This window comes from Choloepus didactylus, chromosome 1 (assembly GCF_015220235.1).
Source record: "Choloepus didactylus isolate mChoDid1 chromosome 1, mChoDid1.pri, whole genome shotgun sequence".
NCBI lineage: Eukaryota > Metazoa > Chordata > Mammalia > Pilosa > Megalonychidae > Choloepus > Choloepus didactylus.
Window position 1 is genome coordinate 83,942,959 of NC_051307.1, and position 19,590 is coordinate 83,962,548.

The following is a 19,590-nucleotide window of genomic DNA, read 5'->3' on the forward strand; positions in this document are numbered from 1 at the left end:
AAGAAAAACTGCTTCAAAGTAAAAATATTGCCCAGAGTCTCAAATTTGCAGAAGTCACTGTTGACACTAGAGTAAAAATTCACTGGTGAAATCACTCTATCTGATGAGATCCTTCAATTAGAAATGTAGCACCTACTAGTATTCCAACTTGGTTTATTTTTAGTATTTAAAGTTTTCAAAAGGAAAATAAAGAAAGCCTCAATAAATTTCTGTGTTCTTCACTAAAACTGACATATATGCAGTTGCGGCTAATATATTTTTAATAGGATATTGTAAAAAATATCATCAATTGACCCCTTCTAAAACTACGACATATTCATTGGTTATTTAATGGTATAAACAGGTGATAAAAATATCTGAAGACCTTCAGCTTCATGTTAAAAGCAGATCCATCAATTCCTAAACAAGTACCATTGACTTTTGCAGGGTGCCAGTTTCTAAGGATAATATGGCTTGATGTCTTGGAATTGATGAAGCCCTACCCAGGGACAAACTTTATTCAATATTTTCAGTGATCATCCTGGGAGATCAGGAAAGAACCTGGAAGAAGTTATTAAATACATTCTAGTATCCTGAAATACTATCCCTGTTCAACCGATGGTAAATACGCTCAGAGGTCCGAGTTGCAGTCATTCAGGAATTGCTGTATGCCAATCATTCTGCTCCAGGAGCAACTGCACAGTTAAGATATGCAGGAGATCATGGGCTGTTGCTCAGCCTACACAATGTTCCGGCCTGACAGTCAGCCTAAAGACACTGGGATCTGTGGGAAATCTAGCAAAAGAGAAACTTTGTGAGGGATAACATACTGAACACAATCTTGAACTCAGCTTCTTTTAATAACAGCATTCTATTAGCAAACCAAATAAAGAGAAGTTTGTACACATTTCAGGGATGAAACTGGGCACTGAGGATCATTAATTTACAGATAGGCAGTTTGAAATTGGTTTACAATTTGCCTCATAATGATTCTACTCTAAGTAACTCTATAGCAACTGCAGCATACCCCACTTCTAGAACACATTTATCAGTATTTTTTTTTTTTAAACAACTGATCAATACCAATGGTTTCCCAGCATAGAAATTCCAAAAGAAGTTCCTAAACTTCAGCTCAGAATCTGGACAAAGAACAAAGGGATACATGCAAGCAGTTGCTCCATGGCTTGCGTGTGGCTTGGGGTCGGGGGTGGCAAGTGCTAGTAAAGAGAAAAGGAAAAATATGTAAACCAAAGACGAAGCTGAGTGGCATGGATTAGCTCCTTTATAAATTCTGATGAGTTCTTGTGCTTTTTTGTTTGTTTGTTTAACAAACTCAGGATGTATGGAGTGAGAAAAAAATGACACAAGGAGGCATGAATATACATTTATCTATTCCTTCTTTTTGGCAGCTACTTTACAGCCCATGGTCCACACAGCAATACTGGAGGAAGGTACTGGGAGAGGGGAAGTTATTAGTATCAAGTTATTGCCTTCTTAAGGAATAGAGGATCTTAGGATTTAAGTAATGTGCTTAAAGACCAACTCTGAAAGCAGTTTAACGAAGGAGATGGACTTTGAAACCAACCCTTAAACAGGCCCTCCTCCTCCCACCATGCTATGCCTCCTCTTGATAGCGCTGGGATTTGCAACAATTATAACTGGCACTAATCACTAGAAGATCAAAGCAAGAGCTCCTTTCCCAGGCTTCCTCCTTGTTCCCTGCACACCCTCTTGTAGCAGCCATCAATAAACTCTTGGACTCTTAAGAATTGTGTTTGATAATCACTGATCTAATCTAATCTAATCTAATCTAATGCGATGTAATCTCATGAAATCTAGTTTAATCTAAAGCAATTCAATCCAGTCCACTCTACCTGAAAGGGCAAAGAGATTTGCCTTTGTATTCAACTAGCAAGCAGAGGGCTAGGATCTATAACTTAAGTCTCAAAATTATTAGTCCAGTGCTCTATCCACACCTCATCTTAAAGAGAGAATTAGAACTGAGTGTAGACAAATGCTGCATTTTGATAGGGATATATGGCAGCACTGAGAAATTGAGTAAGGAGATCTCTTTGGTACTTGGTTTAACTATGACTTATAGAAGTGTGTTTGTGTGTATATCTATATCGATACATGTTTATCTATAGCTATACACAAACATAAACACATACACACTCACATATACACATACATATCTCCAGTTTAGGAAAAAAATCAGATGCAGAAATGTTAAGTAATTTTCATAAATTTACCCAGTGAATAAATTGGTGGCAGTCTGGCTCCCCACTCCATGTTTCCTTGAACTTCTACTTTATGCTGCAAGTAATGATAGAGATGTTGACTTCAATTGTCACCATTTTGACAAGGTAAGTTTTTAAAGATCAATTTTTCTGGAAAGACCAAGAAGATGGTGGCATAGAGAGAAGTGGAAGTTAGTTAGTCCCCCGGAACAACTAATAAACAACCAGGAACAACTAGTAAATAATCTGGAATAACTGCTAGGGGCAACTGTGACTGTCCACACATCGTACACCAACCTGGATTGGGAGGAATGCCTGAGATTGCAGCATAAAATCTGTAAGTAAAAACTGCAGATCCAAGCCAGAACCCCCCTCCCCCCATGGCAGCCTGAACTGCAAAACCTCACTGTAGCAGAAAGCAGCACTCTCTGAACAAGTGAATATACCTAAGTCCAGCTTCAACTAGAGTTCTAATTAGCAAATGTTGATTGTTCAATACAAGCTACAAATCTCCAACAAGCAGACAGAGACTTTCAGTGATGACTGACCTTAAGGAGCCGGAGGAATTCTCTGTCCCAGGAGGGGGAGCCCAGAGGACTGGGTACTATCTCTGGCTGGCAGGTGAAGCTGGGGGGCCATGGACTGGCCCTGAAGGTGGGCTTTCTGTCCCTTTTTCTCTCTCTCAACCTGGGCGGCTCAGTGGACAAAGCCGCAATCATTTTCAGTTCACAGTGCTCTGACCCAGACATGGGTGGAGAGAGCAGCGTCAGAGAGACAAAGAACTTATTTAAATGCAGACAATAACTCCCTAAGGGGTGTATCTTCCCTAAGAGGAAGGAGGTGGTACCCAGCTCTACTACCTGCATCCCATTCAGAACCAGCCACAGAGCCTGGGGGAAAACAGCCAAAACAGAAACTGCAGGCCACATCTCCTTACATGAGTTGGGAGTGACACGCTGACAGATGCCACCTACTTGGCAGGCTAGGAAAAGCCCTGTGGCTAGAGGCCTCACAGGATGTGTCAATATTCTAAGACACAGCCTCAGGGAAACCTGATACTGAATATTGCCCCCTTCTGAGATCTGAGCCTGTATTGGTCTGGGAAAACCTGACTGGGGTAACCAAGGAAACCAGATGCCTAGACAACAGAAAACTACAACCTACACTAAGCAAAATGAAATTATGGCCCAAAGGAATAAACTTACACTTCAACTGAGATACAGGAATTTAAACAACTAATGCTAAATCAATTCAAAAAGTTAATGGAAGATATGGCAAAAGAGATGAAGCATACAATGAAAACACTGGGTGAACATAAGGTAGAAACTGAAAGTTTGAAAAAACAACTGGCAGACTCTATGGAAATGAAAGGCACAACACAAGAGTTGAAAGACACATGGAGACATACAACAGCAGATCGCAAGATGCAGAAGAAAACACTCAGGAACCGGAGAAGAAGACACTTGAAATACTACACACAAAGGAACAGATAGGGAAAAGAATGGAAAAATATGAACAGCATCTCAGGGAACTGAATGACAACATGACATGCACGAACGTACATGTCATGGATGTCCCAGAAGGAGAAGAGAAGGGAAAAGGGCCAGAAGCAATGATGGAGAAAATAATCAATGAAAATTTCCCATCCCTTATGAAAGACATAAAATTGTGGATCCAAGAAGTACAGCATACCCCAAACAGAACAGATCTGAATAGGTCTATGCCAAGACACTTAATAATTACATTATCAAATGTCAGAGACAAAGAGAGAATCCTGAAAGCAGCAAGCGAAAAGTGATCCATCACATACAAAGGAAGCTTGATAAGACTATGTGCAGATTTCTCAGCAGAAACCATGGAGGCCAGAAGGAAGTGGTGTGATATATTTAAGATATTGAAAGAGAAAAACTCCCAACCAAGAATCCTATATCTGGCAAAACTGTCCTTCAAATATGAGGGAGACTTTAAAATATTCTCTGACACACAGACAATGACAGAGTTTGTGAACAAGATACCTGCACTACAGGAAATACTAAAGAGAGCACTACAGACAGATAGAAAAAGACAGGAGTGAGAGGTTTGGACCACAGTTTTGGGTGATGGTAGCACAGCAACGTAAGTACACTGAACAAAGTGAGTATGGTTGAAAGAGGAAGGTTAGGAGCATGTGGGACACCAGAAGGAAAGAGGAAATATAAGACTGGGACTGTATAACTCAGTGAAACCTGGAGTGCTCAACAATTGTGATAAAATGTATAAATATGTTTTTATATGAGGGAGAACAAATGAATGTCAACCTTGCAAGGTGTTAAAAATAGGGTAGTATTGGGGGAAAAATACAATCAATGCAAACTAGAAACTATAATTAACAGAAACGTATTATGCTTCCTTTAATGTAACAAAGGCAATATACCATAGCTAAATGCATATAAGAGGGAGACATAAGGAAAGGGTATGGGACTTTTGGCATTGGTGATGTTGTCTGACTCTTTCTTCTACTTTAGTTTAATGCTAACTTTCCTTTTGTTGCTTTCTAGCTGTCATGTTTTATTTTCTCTTTCTTTTTTGTTTTTCTTTTGTCTCTCTACCTTCTTTGACTCTTCCTTCTTCTTTGTGGAAAAAATGGAGATGTCTTTATACAGATAGTAGTGATGGTGGTGAATACATAAATATGTGACCATACAGGGAAACATCAACTGTTTACTTAGGATGGAATGTATGGTGCATGAACAAAACTATCTTAAAAAAAAAGGGTTGATGAAGAAACCTTGAGGACACTATATTGAGTGAAATAAGTCAGACACATAAGGACAAATATTGCAGGGCCTCACTGATATGAACTAATTAAAATATGTATACTCATAGACATGAAATACAAGTTACCAGGATAGAATGAGGCTAAACAATGGGGAGTAGAAGCTTATTATGAGCAGAATGTTCAACTAGGATGAACTTAAACATTTGGAAATGAACAGACGTGACAGTAGCATGTTATTGTGAGAATAATTAACATTGCTGAATGGTCTGTGAATGTGGTGGAAAGGGGAAGCTCAGAGTCACAAATGTCACCAGAAGGAAAGCTGGGGGTTAAAAGATGGGAATGTATAAAACAGTGAATCTTGTGGTAGGCAATGTCCATGATTAACTGTACAAATATTAGAAATATCTTTCATGAACTAGAACAAATGTCTGACACTATAGCTATAAGTTAATAATAGAGTGGCATACAGGGAAAAAATATACCTATTGCAAACTATATACTACAGTTAGTAGTATTTTAACATTCTTTCATCAACAGTAACAAATATACCAATTCTATGAGTCAATGATGGAGCGAGGCTGGTTAGGGGTATGGGAGAATTTGAGTTTCCTTTTTTTGTCTTCATTTCTTTTCTGGAGTAATGAAAATGTTCTAAAAATTAAAAAAAATTCATTGTGGTGATGGATGCACAGCTGTATGATGGTACTGTGGGCAACTGATTGTACACTTTAGCTCTCTGGATAATTGTATGGTATGTGAACAATCTCAACAAGAAAAAAATCAATTTTTCTTTGATTAATAGCAAAATAATCACTTTTAAAAACTGCTATTACCCATCTCTATTCATATTTCATAAATTGTCTATTCATTTTTTGCGTGTTTTTATTAGGGAATTTGAATATATAATATATTCAATTTATTTATTCATAAAATAAAATTCTATATTATTTACTTATTTATTTTATTCTATTTTTAAAATTGTGAAAGATTTAATATGTATGAGATTACAGTAAATGTTATTTTTCCATTGTGACTTTTTTTCTTGTTTTTAATACTTGGGAAATCTTCCCGTGTCATAAAAACCAGTATTTTTCCTGTAATTTATTTTTTAGACTGTTTAACTCTCTACTTCATTTTGGAATTAACTTATTACAACATGGGGAAGTAAGTTCACTTTTTTCAAATGGTCAACAAAAAATCCTAGAATGGTTTATCCCAGTTAAATATCTTTCCTTTCCCTACTGATACATGTTGCCATCTGTTTCTGGATTATCTATATTTTTCCATATAATAACAATATTTCTTTTTTAAGGAGATAGAGAATAGTGAGTGGTTAAGAACATGGATCCTGGAGACATGAATGCCTGTGTTCAAACTCTGGCTCCAACATTTAGTACTTTAGTAGCTGTGTAATCCTGGCAAAGTCATAGAATGATCAGTTTCCTCAACTGCAAATGGGGATTAATGAAAATTTTCATCTCATAGAGTGTGTGAAGAATAAATGAGTTGACACATAAAAAGCTCAGAAGATCACTTGCCAGAGTTTAAGTCCTATGTGAGTGTTAGCTATCATTATATGTTTTATTCTTGACCATATATTTAACTAACTTTAGGATAAGTATGGAAAGTTCCAGAAATTATTATTTGCCAATTTGTTGAAATAAATTAATTTAGAAAGAGCTGACACAATTACTGTATTCATGGAACAATAATGTCTCTCGAGTTATGAAAGCAAAGTGACATGTCTCGTTAAAGTTTGGTGATTTTTTTTCTTGTAAATAATGTGCTCCTCATTAAAGTCTGCTGCCATATTTGAATATATATTTAATTTTTCTTTAAATTTTTGTTTTTTTGTTATGTGGGAGAAGTATTGACTATTGAATACTCATTTTATAATTAGCCAAATCTCTTTAAAGATTATTAGTTCTACATGATTTTTTGTTGCACTCTCTATTGGATTTTCCAAGTACAAAGTCATCTTAAATGGAAATAGAGATATTTTTGTCTCTTCTTTTCCAGTAGCTGTACCTTGCATATCTTATTTCATTAGCTAAAACTTCCTGGATTTCATTAAACTGTTTCTCATAGCAGACATCTTCACCTTGTTTCTCATTTAATAAAAATCTTCAAAGTTTTCATTGTTAATATTGATGTTATCTATTGATTTACCTTAACTTCAAACAGAATTTAAAGAGCTTAACATTATTTTATATTAAATGTCACCAAACATCTTTTTGTGATCTGCTAAAGAGAACATATAGTTTTCATCCTTTGACCAATAATAAAATATAATAAAATCTTTATATTAAATTATGCATTCTTAGAATAAATTATTTTCTGTAAATAATGTATATTTCATTTATATATCTACAAATTTCATTTGTGGTTTTAGTTAGGATTTTTGTGACTCTGTAGTATTCTTTTTTTGTTATTTTGTTCAGGTTTGGGTTATGTACCTTCATGACAGAAGAGATCTTTTGTTTTCTTTAATTTTATTTTTCTGGGCTTTGAAAAATTAAAATGTTTTGAGAATAACTTTACCATAGCATTTGCAAAGAATCTGCCTATAAAACCATCTAGAGCAAGAGCCTTTCTAGAGATAATTCTTTGGCACGTCATTGTTCATTTTTCCATTCAAGTCAATTTAATCTTTGAGTGAATTTTTATTACAGTTTCCAAAGAAACTCATCTACTTCATTAGGACTTTCAAATATATCCATATGGGTTTTACAAAGGAAAGTTTTATATACTTTCTATCTCCTCCCTTTCAGTATCCATAGCCCCTTTATAATTCCTAATTTCACATACTTTTTTCCACTTTTATTAAAATTGCCAGATATTTGTCTATTATCTTGGTTTTTGTCTAAAAAATTTCTTTGGATAAAATTCAGCAGTCAATTTCTGCTGTCATTGTATAGATTGTATTTCCTGTTTTTCACCTTATATTCAAAATGTATAAAATATTTTAATGCTCTTTTATAGAAAAATAGTACTCAGTTGTTTAATTTTAATTGGATCTGGTTTTACAAAATTAATATAAATAGCTTTAATTTAAACTCTGTTAAAGTTCCAATATTGCCATTGAACATGAAATTATAATTTCTACTCCATTCAGTTATTTGAAAAGATAGACTTATATAGCATTTTTAAATGTTTTGCAAATAGGTTTCAAAAGAACATAGACTCTACCAGTAACTCTGTGGAAGACAATCAGCAAAATTCCAGAAAATACAGTCTCTGATGCCTATATAGCTGCCATATTGTTCAAAGAAAGTACTTTGAATATCTTGTGAACTCTAGCTATGACTAGTATTCTGGTTATGTAATAAATGTCAAAATAATCAGCTCCTTTCAATATTGTAATTGAATAAAATTCAAGCCATATAAAATGTTTGCTTCTAAAATCCCAGAGCTGGCCTTAGTAATCACCTCTTCAATCCCTTCATTTCTGAGATGAAGAAGTTTTGATATAAATAATTGAAAATATTAACTACTCATTCAGATTAACTGAACATTCAGATGTTTTCAGTGTGGCCAATATATCAGGCACCACATTGGAATTAGAGCAAGGAGGGTGTGGAAATTCAGATGAAGAGCATGTGATCACTGAGTCTAGCAGAACAATATCCAGAGTCCTATGGGGAAATTCATCATTGTATATGTTTCTATATGAAATGATCATACTCATTTGATGCTTATTTATTGTTTATTTCCCCACCTTTTATAGTTAGCTACAAAGAGAACATAGGCGCCTTGTCCAGTACCAAATGTCCAGTGTGTAGTACATTTCCTGGCATATAATGATGGCTCAGGATTGGTTTGCCTGGACTCTACTTGTAGGCCATTTGTACTATTGCGATAAGTCTTAAAGACTAAGTCTATCACCAGAACAGGATGGGGACCTAAGGACTTCAACTCTGAGATGACAGAGCAGGAGATGCCCTTAGAATGGGAAATCTTCATTACTGCTCTTGTTTAAAGGGTATGAAGAAGAGTGGGGGGAAAAAGAGGATAGAAAGGATGAGGGGCCTTGCTATAAAACCAAAGAGTGTCGACTTGACTTTATCCTGCTATCTCTGCAGGGATTTTTTTTTGAGAAGATGATATAGCTGGGCATGGGTTTTAGATCCCTTTGGCAGCTCTTTGGGGAATGAATTGGAGACAGATTATACAGTCACATTGACGGTTACCCGTGGAGCAGAAGCTGGGGTATCATTTCCACCATAGGTGATCTCATCTCACAGGAGCTCAACTCACTTTTCAATTTAGATTGAAAAGGAGAGACAGCTATTAATTTCATAAATTAGGGGCCCAATTTTGCAAGATTTCTGGAGGCTTATCTATCAGATTGTTTAGAATGTTAAAAGGAAGCCACTGTAACTAATAGGTGTCAGTGCTCAGGTCCCAGATGTTTAGTGTCTTCAAAGATAAAAGGCTTGTTACATGCAGAGTGTGGAGGTTACAGATAACAAGTTGATCAGTCTTACTGCCTCTCTGCATGGCACTTATCTTTTAGCTAATTTTTTTTTATCTTCCTTTGTTAAAATAATTGTATTTACATTTGGAAATAAAAACAGCATCTGTCTTTATTTTCAAATAAAAAATTGATAATTAACAATTAAAATAATTTTTATGTCTAGGATTTGTTTTCACATGTGTATGTTTGTTTGTTTGGCAGGAATTTTGAGTGAGGAGAAAAAGGAATATCTTCCTAATACAACAAAAATATATAACCCATTGAAATGGAGAGGTGTCTTTATAAGCCTCTACTTTAATTAGTTTTTAATTTATATCCATCCTCATCCAAAAGGATTTACAAAGCTTTATATGTCAATTAGTTTTGGTAACTAAAAAATAATCAATAGTCATTCAATTTTCTCTTGCAGCTATAAATTTCTTCTGAGAACACATCAACATCCATATAAAGCTGAAAAATCTGACACAATATGAACCTCTATAAATCCTATTTGGGTGTCCTCCAAATTTTCTCTTTTCATATAACCAGTTAAAATTAAACCAAATAGAATAGCTGAGCCTTCTTTAAGTTAGCTTAGAGTTGATTTTTTAAAATGGGATTGCATAATTTATCTAAAAATTATTATTTAATATGCTGGTGTTGTGAGAAAAAGAACATTAGATTTCTCTCACACACACTGATGACTTATGTAAGTCAATCACTTTTAGTAAGAAAAGTATATGTGAATGATGGTCAAGAACAAAAACAATTAATTAACTCATAATTGATGGACATCATCAATTTCTTCAATGTTCTGGTTTTTATCAGGTTTAAAAATGTATAAGTCAATGCTTAATAATTTCCTGCTAATATTTATCTCCTTCACAATTAGACGATAAGCTCCTTCAGGGCAGAGATTTTGTATGATTCACTGTTGAATTCCTAGCACTTCATGCAATGCCTTGGGCATAGCTGGCACTCAGTAAATATTTGTTGACTAATAATTCCACACATGGAAAATGCAATTATTCTAATTATATGTGGAATTTTATACTGGGGGAGACCATCAAAATCACCTAGTCCAGCTCCATCATTTTATGGAGAAAGGAATTCCTTCTCAGAGGGATCAGAGAGCTTTTCAGCCGGTCAAAAGCTAATAACTGACAGAATTAAAATTAGAACCCAGGTATCCTGACTCTTATTCAGAGTTTTATAGTTTAAAATGGAGCTTTCTGAGTAGTTTATCCCTGATACTTGTAAATGAGTATCAAGGTGTGCTATGACATATATCCATTCAATTCAATGTTTTGCTGCCTGGGACCATTCTCTCAGAGGTTCAAACTACAGAGTGCAAGTGGGGATTGACCACCAATGCAATGGGACATGTCCTGCTGACGATGATCACTGCTCTCATTGCACCAAACATCACAGTCTAAGTCACATGCAAAATGCTGCCATTTTCAGGGTGACAGAATGAGATCTACTTTTCCAAGGCTTATGATATGACATAATTTACTATAACTTGAAAATAAAGTTTGTTAATGAGAACATCAAAGGAGAGTTGTGAAAAAATATTTGTTACTTGTAACAGAGGCTGATGTTTACCAAAAGCCATTTCTTCCTTTTCCTGGAATAGTTTGGCCTCTTTTCCCAGCTTCCCTTGCAAGTAGGTATGACCATGCAGTGGAGCTCTACCCAGTGGAATGTGATTGGAAATAATGTGTAGCACTTGAAAGATCAGTCGTAAAATAGTCTCTAGCTGATTCCTGATGGACATTCTGATTCCTGACGGACAGACATGAGCCCTAGGGCAAATCTGTAAGTCATGTGTTGAAGTTGTCAGAAACACCAGTAGCCTGGGTCCTAAATGATCACGAGGAACAGTAGCTGACTGTTATTCTGAAACTCCCTTGGACTACGAGATACAAATTCCTATTGTATTCGAGCCTTGTGTATTTGGGGGGCTATGCGTTACCGTGTCTAGTGTTAACTTTTATCTCAAATTGCTGCGATGGAGGAAAATACATCATTTCCATCAGGTAGAAAACTTCCAACATCTGGACCATGCAATGAAAAAGGGAAAAGACTGTTCACACTGACATTAATTCACATTTTCCAAAAGACATATACAAATCTAGCATAGACAGTCTTAATTTAACATCTACATAAGCGACCAAGTAAGGTCTTGAACCTCATCTCATAAGGCAGTGGTTCTCAAACGTTAGTGCACATCATAATCAATTTGAAGCCTTCCTAAGCCAGATTGTTGGGCCTTTCTTTCGGTGTTTCTGATTTACTAGGACTGTGGAGGGGCCTGATAATTTACATGTCTGACAGTTCCCAAACATGCCTTTGCAGCTGGGCCAGCAACCACACTTTGAGAAGTATAGCCATAGGGTTTCTAGATTACTCCTAAAAATATTTTACACTATATCCTCACACACTGATTATATTGAACTAATTAGCACCCTCCAAAAGTTGTTCTATCAGTGCAGCAATATATCCGGATCAATACTAAAAGGGAGAAAACAGGATCTAACAGCAGCTGCTTAGCTAATTTGGATGGCGGCGGGTGGAGGGGGGGGTGTTTCTCATTGCCAAAGTTGTCAAAAACAACACTGATATCTGATAGACTACAGCCTGTCTCCAGTCAGAAACATTCACTTCCAGGTAAGTCAATTTGTCCTTATGGAATGACAGTTAGGTGTAAAATCATTTGAAGATGAGAAGAATAGATGAGGTGTAGTAAGGAAACAAATAATATATTTGTAAGCCAGTTCTGGGAGGCTGGCTAAGGAAAAGGGGGCATAGTTAAAGATGTACCAGAGGGATAAATAGAATTTCACCTTGGCACGAGAGGAAGCAAACAATCAATTCCCCAGCAGAAACTCCATGAGATGTTATTTCAAAATATAAACCTCAACCAAAGGAAAGTCATCCCTTTCCTATTGAGCACAACGTTACCTTCCAGGTACAACTGAGTTCATTCACTCCACATGGCAGCAGCTTTCTGACTGCTTCAATATGTTGATACCACGTCTGCAAGGCAGTGGCACCAGCAGAAAGCAATGTTCCCAACCACACAGCTGGGACCAGGCAGGGGATGTGTAGAGACCGCCTCACAGAGAGATTCCTATGCAGCAGCTCTATGATGAGGTGGAGTGGGACACATACAGGCGAGAGGATAAAGTCGGCCTTCAAAGATCCACTGAAGCCACACTTCAAATACAATGTCAGAGCTGTGGATTTCTAGGGTAAAAAACACCGACAGACAGGCAAGCCTTGTTTACAAGGATCTAGGGAAGGGAGGCCTTTGAAAGCAAGGGTATGGGGAGACATGGAATCTAAGAAGCAGGTTGAATAAACGGTGACAGCACTCTAAACAACTGAGCACATCTTTAAAGCAAGTGCAGGTTACACGCCCATCTCTTCAGTTGAATTAATGGACAGGGAAGATGTTTGTAACATCTTCAAGGTAAAGGATCATAAATTGTAAATTTAAAAGGAAAACACTGCTAAATGGATGTTGTAGTAAAACAATATGTATATTTAATGATAATGAGAGCTTATATTCACATGGTCCTCTGCAGTTTTCAGTGAATATATTATTTTGTTTAATCTTCACAACCCTGTGAAGTAGGCATTATTAACCCTATTTAAAATAGGAAAATAATATGACTTTTATAACCAAAGTTCCCAACTTTACTCACTGCTGCCCACTTCTGAAATATTGTCATCCCAACCCAAATATTATATCTAATCTAATCTAAAGTGAACATTGTCCAAAGGAGGTATATTTTCCATTGCCTTCTGCAATACAGAAAATACAGAAAAGGGATGCCTCTTTGCAATATCATCTGAAAATGCCTTCTTACTATGGATGGAAAACTGTAGATAGTTCCTTGGCTCTGTCAGAAAAAAGAATATATTCTGGGCTGAATGAGGTTTGGAAGGTTGACCCTATTTACTCAAAAGATATATATGGCTTTTTTCTCTCTCTTGCAATGTCAAATGTTCTCTCTGCTACAGCAGCTGGTATTAAAAGCTGAGCCCTTATATTAAAAAGCTGCCTCCCGAGACTTTTGCTCTGTAAATGTTCCCTGCCTTTCCTTGTGGGGAAACCACACTTCTCCAGCATCAGCAGCATCACAGCCATCATCACCATCACCATTCTCATCATCATTCTCTTCTACCCATCTCTGCAAATGTCTTTACATCTATGTCTAATGGAGCTCATTTAAACCAGAGTCACCACCAGAGCAGAGGTGTTGGTAATCCAGTACCTAAAGGCCAAATGGAACTTTGGTTATAAAAATCATATTATTTTCATATTTTAAATAGGGTTAATAATGCCTACTTCACAGGGTTGTGAAGATTAAACAAGAATGAAAGTCCAAAAATTCTGAAGGCCTGTAGGAACCTTCATTAGTAGATAACAATTACCTGTATGGGAATTCTTAGAAAGGTGTATAGGCAATCCTTATTTATTTGCAAGCCATATCCATGTCAATGCTATTCTTTATTCTGAAGCAGTGTAGGAGAATGGCTAAGGGTGCTGACTCTGGAGTCAGACTGCCTAAATGTGGAGCTCAGCCTGCCACTTTCTAACTGTGTGACTTTTTGCAACTTACTCAAGAACGTCTCTGTGCTTCATTTACTTCATCCATAAAATGGAAATGTTGATGGTACTAGAATTAAATGGGTTGATGAGTTTAAGTCATTCTGTTAGTAATTATTATTATTATTACTAGTAGGTAGCTGCAGCCCTGTTTTGCAGATTCCTTCACTGGAGCTTAGCCTCCATGACTTTCAGAGGCCATGGAACTTCTGTCCACAGTCTGTGAGTCCATTCCCAGTAAGTGTATTCCAGGTAGACTGGTTTTGTGCTGTTAGAATTCTTTCCTGGTATTGAGAGGCCAATGTTGAGAGAACATTCCTAAACCTTTTCTCACATGGGGATAAAGAGTGAATTTCTAAATAGAAATCAAAGGTGATGAAAAGATGGCTCTGTCTCTCTTCATCTATGAAAAACAAATTCTGAACACTTGGTTTGTGTCAGACATCATTTTTGAGATAGCATACTGTATTCCGGTGTCCTAGCAGGGAGACCTAACTCTCTGTAGTCCTAGAAGGGTATATTTTCATGAGGAACTGAGACGCCAGATAGGAAGATATTCACCACTAAAAGAAGGAGTTAAGTTGCAAACCTTGAATAGAAGGATGAGGAGTTTGGGGACAGCATCATTGGGAGAAACAGATATTATTTTGATCATAAATGAAATACTCTGACACAGTTCCATGAACTTACACTCGATCTTTTGGGTGCTTGGAATTACTGTCAGTTTGGAGAGAAGGCATTTTAATAAAGAGTGAGCATTTTTAAGAATTGAACACAAGATACCAAATGGCCAAAACAGCATTTGTTCTAATCACAAAGATTTAAATGGGAGTGGAAGGTATTTTGCCTATTCAACAAGGTGGTCAATTATTAGAACACATATAGGTCCAAACATGAAGCAGAAGGAGCAACTAAAGAGGCCTGAACTGGACTAAGCTGGAGACCATTGTCAGGATGACGACATAGGACACCATAGTCTCTGTACCTTTTTATCTCTGCTATGCTCATAAACCAATAGCAACTCTTTCTTATCTAGCCCCAACTCATTCACAGAGTCCTTAAGAGTACAATTCTCCTTGGGCCACCATGATCAATCTGGAATATCATACAACAATATGCAATAGGCCCAGGTTTTTCTGTAGATAATTGCAATTCCCCCATATGTTATAGAGGTTATTGTTTAGTAAAGTCCACATTACCAATCAGTGAGTTCTTTGGAACTATTCTATTAGGGATTATAAATTGAAATTTACCTTCTTTCAGTGTATACAAGCATTATATAAAAACATAGGCTAAGGCTTGGCTTTATTTCAAAAGCACTAAAAACACAAAGCATTGGGAAAAACTGGTTATAATCTCCTCCAATCCCTTCATTTCACATGATGAAAGTGAGTCCAGGAGACATTAAACGACTTTTCTGAATACAAGCACAAGGTGAACCAAGCTGAGATCTGACTATTAAGGGTTTTTCCCCCCAATACCATACTGACTTATGGATTAGTGAAAGTATCTTAAAGGTCACTATGACTCCAGGTTGGAAACCAAATGTTATGAGCCCAATTAGGGGTCTGTGGCAACTGCCTAGAAGAAGCGATGGCAGATAGAGTAAAAGTAGTGACAATGGGAATGAGAGGAATTGGACATATTCTAGAAATGGCCAAGTGTCCTTGAGGAAGAGGGATGAAGGATTAGAAGAAGATAAAGAAGATAAAGCATTTGAAATAAGAAACAAGATAAAATATACGAGTTTTAAAAGCATGGACACATTAATTTTATGGTATGCTTATGGTTGAGTATTCTATACCTGAATTATTAAAATATTAAAATATTATAACTGGAATATACAATATCTACCTTATTTTGGAAACAAAACTAATTTGGAAAACTGAAACCAAGAGCAGATATCAACAGTAAGTGTTGTGATTGCTTAATGCAAACTAGCATAAAAAAATCACTGGAGTAAAAGAAGAGAAAAAAAAATGAGTTTGATAGGCCATATGACTGCTCCTTAGGACAGGTGGTTCAAAAATGAATAAGAAGATAGGGGAAGAAGAAAAGGACTCCATATAAAGTAGATGTAGAAATTAGCTGAGGGTAAGTCATGTATAACAAAATTCAAGCCCATATCCTGGTGGTAGAGGGAAATCCAAAGAAATCAATCACAATGTTACTTAATTTTAGAAAAGGAAGCCATGACAAAATGGTATCATTGGTAAAGAAAAGCTATAAATAAATATAAAAACCCACAAGATGTCTTAAAGCTCTTTAGAAACATCTTAAAGAAAGCCCTGAGTAAATATGACTCTAGGAAAAAAATAATGAAAGCTTTAAAAAGTCCCTTATTAGCAACTGGTAAAGTACAAGAGATATTCAAAGGCAAAGGAAAACATAAAAATAAATGATTATGCATATAAGTAGACTTAAACAAACAAACAAACAAACAAACAAAAACAGGGAAGGCCAGAAAAGGTGGTACTTCAAGGACAAATCAGGAATCGTAGGAGCCAAAAAGAACTGAGGAATAGCATGCAAGACAGCCTGTAGTGCCAAACTACATTCTTTAAATGTTGCAAAGTGAAGCAAAGAGGTGGATAAACACCACAACCACCTGACCATAAGAATGAGAAAGCATACCCAGGCTAAAACATGAGAACCAGGAAACTAGATTTTTTGCCTCAGTTTTCTCAAGGTTATTAGAGGTCTCATATTTAAAGGGACCATCAGGTCAAAGACTGCTGAATAGATATGATGTGGTGGTTAATTTCAGGTGTCAACTTGGCTGGATGATCATGCCCAGTTGTTTGGTCAAGAAAGCGCTGGCCCAATTGTTACTGTTAGGGTATTTCATGGATTTAAATCCTTAGTCAGTTGATTGCATCTATGGCTAATTACATCTACAATCAACAAAGGAGATTCTCATTACTGCCTTCAGTAATAAGAAGAGTTTCATCCAATCAGTTGAAGGCTTTAAAGGGAGAACTGACGATTTCGGCAGTCAGAAAAAAATTCTATCTCTACTCAGTCAGCCAGCTTCTCCTAGAGAATTCATCGAAAACTTCATCAGAATTCCCAACTTGTGGCATGCCCTACGGAATTTGGACTTGCCAATCCCCGTAGTCGCGTGAGCCAATTCCTAATTCCTATAATAACTCTCACAATATTTACATACATACACATACACACACATAAACATATACATATATATATAATATATAATATATATATACACACACATACACATCTACATTTCCTACCCATTCTGTTTCTTTGGAGATCCCTGACTTATGCATATGATCTTTGAAAACAAACTGTCAAATCAAATGTAGATGAATCATCCCTGTTGGATGGCATCCATTCAGAAGTTCTAAAAGTAACTCATAGGTGGAACCTTGAGATTGGAGATCAATGTTCGTATGCTTCTAAACTGCCACATTCAAAACGATTTGAAATTTGCCAGAGAGACTTCCCTACAACCAGTCATCAGTGAGGAGCTGGGTGAACCCCCCTTTCATAATAGTCTGTTCCCAGTAAAATGTATTAAACAAATGACTGTTTGCTCTGCAAAAAGCAGTGCAGGGGAGAGGAAAGAGTACTGGGCAGGAAGGAGAAGATCATGGGCTTTCCGATTTGCTATACCACTGAATAGCATTTGATCTCACATAAAGTTTGAACCTTCCAAAGTCTCAGTTTCCCTGTCCTTAAAAGGGGCATAATAACTACCATCACCTCATCCCCCAAAAAGTATAGATTCAAGGAGATGTCATAACCATGCCTGTCAAAAGACAACAGCAACAACTAATATTTTTACAGTTCTTGCTAAGTGTTTTACATGCAATCCTCACATAGCAGGTATGCACTACTCTTGGCTTCCTTTCTTTCCCGTAGAATAGTCTTGGGGTCCAAAAGAGAAAATGTAAGTGAAAGCACTTTATAAAGTATAAATTTCTGTGAGCATGTAAGGAATTTATGAAAAGACCATGTGATCTTTTTAAAAAGATGTGTCATTGATTAGGCAACCAAACATAAGCAACTGGGGAAAAACCAACATGGTTTCTGTAAGATGGAAATAATACACCCAAAATTTGCTAATCAATTTCCTAAGGTTGCTAAAACCACTAGGGTAATGAAGCAAGAACAAATTAATCATGGATGGCATCATGTAATATCTTCCTATTTTAAAAATTAAAGCACTCACCAAAAATTATATTCAAGAATAGGGCATTGATGAATAAATTATGGTATGGGACACCATGCAGCCATTAATGAAGAATGTAATAGGCTAATATTTCATATTACAAAAAAAATTCACAATATGCTATTAAGACAAAAGAGTGAATCACAAGTGATCTTAATTTTGTATATTATGAATCTATATGCCTAGAGGACAGATGGAGTCTGGAATTACATACCAAAAAAAAAAAAAAAAAAAAGTTAAAAGGGGGTTGGTTCTCTGCTATCAAGAATATGATTAATTTTTCATTTTCTTCCTTGTGCTTTTCTGTATTTTCCCATTTTTCTACACTGAACACATTAATTTATAATGAGAAGTTTGTAAACATACAAATGCTTCTGTAAACTGTATCAGGGAAAACTGTAGCTTCGCTCATTCTAAGAATATAAAAAAGCAAGCTTTGCTACGCAATTCAATGGGAAGTACTTCAAACTTCCTTCAGTGTTGCCAAGGTTTATTTAACAATATTTTCTCACCATATATTATACAAGAACAGAACTAAACAGATGGTTTACATCGGAAACCCAGCAATCTAGGAAAAGCTATCCTCGCTCTACCTACTCATCATATACCACATGCTATATATTTCACACATTCATACAGCTTCTTATATGCCTTATTAATAACACACTTACCTGAATCTTACATGGATCCCAGATGTCAAAGTCATCCTATAGGACACATGTATACATGTGTGCGTCTTCAGAAATGACATGATAGAGATATTCCTACTCATCATGTAACCCTAGAGACATTAAAAAATTAAATTCTCACCCCACATTATCTGCAGACTTTATACAGAAAAAAAAAAGTAGCTTCAGAATTTGCAATAAACAAAGGCAAGGCTTAAATTTGATTCAGTATTATGTATGCAAATGGTATCTTGGCATCAAATTAGTCTTCCTTTATGTCACTTCCTTCCTGAACCAATCAATGGCCCTTTATTTCTTTCAGGATTAAGTACAAATGGCTCAGCCTGCCATCCAAGGTCAACCCTGCTTCCCAGGCTTCTTTGTCCATACTTCCCAACATGAACCTTTAACTCCACTCAGGACAGAGTCTATACTACAACCAAGACACAGCACAAACATTCTTTCTTCTGTTTTTTTTTTTTTCTTTTTTCTTTCATGTTATTCTTCCCAATGGAAAGACCTTTCACCTTTTTCTTTCCCCCTATAAATCCTCCTATCCTCCTATCCTTCAATACCAGGTTAAAGTCCAAGGGAAATCTAACCCCTGGTTTCTCTCCACTTATTTTCTGAACCACTCTCCTTTACACTTTATCATATTTTGGCTATTGGTCTT

The 19,590-nt window shown here is 36.3% G+C and overlaps 1 long non-coding RNA gene across 1 annotated transcript in view; it reads right to left on the reverse strand.

Annotated features, from left to right (window-relative positions):
• Window positions 1–19,052, reverse strand: part of LOC119533971 — a 31,080-nt gene extending 12,028 nt beyond the window's left edge. The window contains exon 1 of the long non-coding RNA XR_005216934.1: window positions 18,921–19,052. This is a non-coding gene — a long non-coding RNA (uncharacterized LOC119533971). The remainder of the gene's footprint in view (window positions 1–18,920) is intronic.
• Window positions 19,053–19,590: the final 538 nt, after the last annotated feature.